The 719-nt window shown below is 31.4% G+C and overlaps 1 long non-coding RNA gene across 1 annotated transcript; it reads right to left on the bottom strand.

Moving 5' to 3' along the window:
- Positions 1-201: 201 nt before the first annotated feature.
- Positions 202-512, bottom strand: LOC139425185 (uncharacterized). The gene is made up of 2 exons (XR_011636465.1): positions 378-512; positions 202-258 (listed from the first exon to the last, which is right to left on the bottom strand). It is a non-coding gene; the product is annotated as an uncharacterized lncRNA (long non-coding RNA).
- Between the last annotated feature and the right edge of the window lie 207 nt (positions 513-719).

The following is a 719-nucleotide window of genomic DNA, read 5'->3' as shown; positions in this document are numbered from 1 at the left end:
TTACAATGTTAAGTGATTGTTAAGAGTCGAAAAAAAGTAAGTTTTACCAAGAAACTATTTTTTAAGATTGAAGCGTTAAACTTCATGAATGATTCTGGAAACTTAAGGAGAGTTTATCATTAAGAATAAAAATGCTCATTAAAGATCCTTAGAGCTCTTGCGTTCAAGTTTAATATGTTAATCTTTATGAATAGATCCTCAATGTCCATCAGGAAAAAGTATTAATATAATTTCAGGATTCTTGGAATTGGAATTGACCTCTAGTTTTCCATGAACAAATCCTGGCGAAAGGAGTTCTGAAAACGTAATAGAGTCATTTTATGTCCACCAGGAAAAAGTATTAATATTATTTCAGGATTCTTCGAATTGAAATTGACCTCTAGTTCTCCATGAACAAATCCTGGCGAAAGGAGTTCTGAAAACGTAATAGAGTCATTTCATGAATCTTAGAGTCAAGATGAGTTTGTTGACGAATTCCGAAACTTTCAGCGTTCCGTTTAGGTAAAAGGAGTTAATGCGTGATAACATTGCTTTCTCTATTTTATAATCAATGTATATTGCAAGCTGTGTGAGATATGAAACTTCATTGGAAACTTTGCTTCAAAATATAAAATGAAACAATTATACATTTGTCTTTCAAATAAAATAAATAAAGAATGGGTGAGCTTCTTCGATGGACGCTTCAATGGTTATGTGAGACGTTCATTTTCCATTTAAAA

This window comes from Parasteatoda tepidariorum, chromosome 3 (genome assembly GCF_043381705.1).
Source record: "Parasteatoda tepidariorum isolate YZ-2023 chromosome 3, CAS_Ptep_4.0, whole genome shotgun sequence".
NCBI lineage: Eukaryota > Metazoa > Arthropoda > Arachnida > Araneae > Theridiidae > Parasteatoda > Parasteatoda tepidariorum.
Note: the sequence above shows the minus strand (reverse complement) of the source record. Positions and strands in the feature narration are given on the sequence as shown.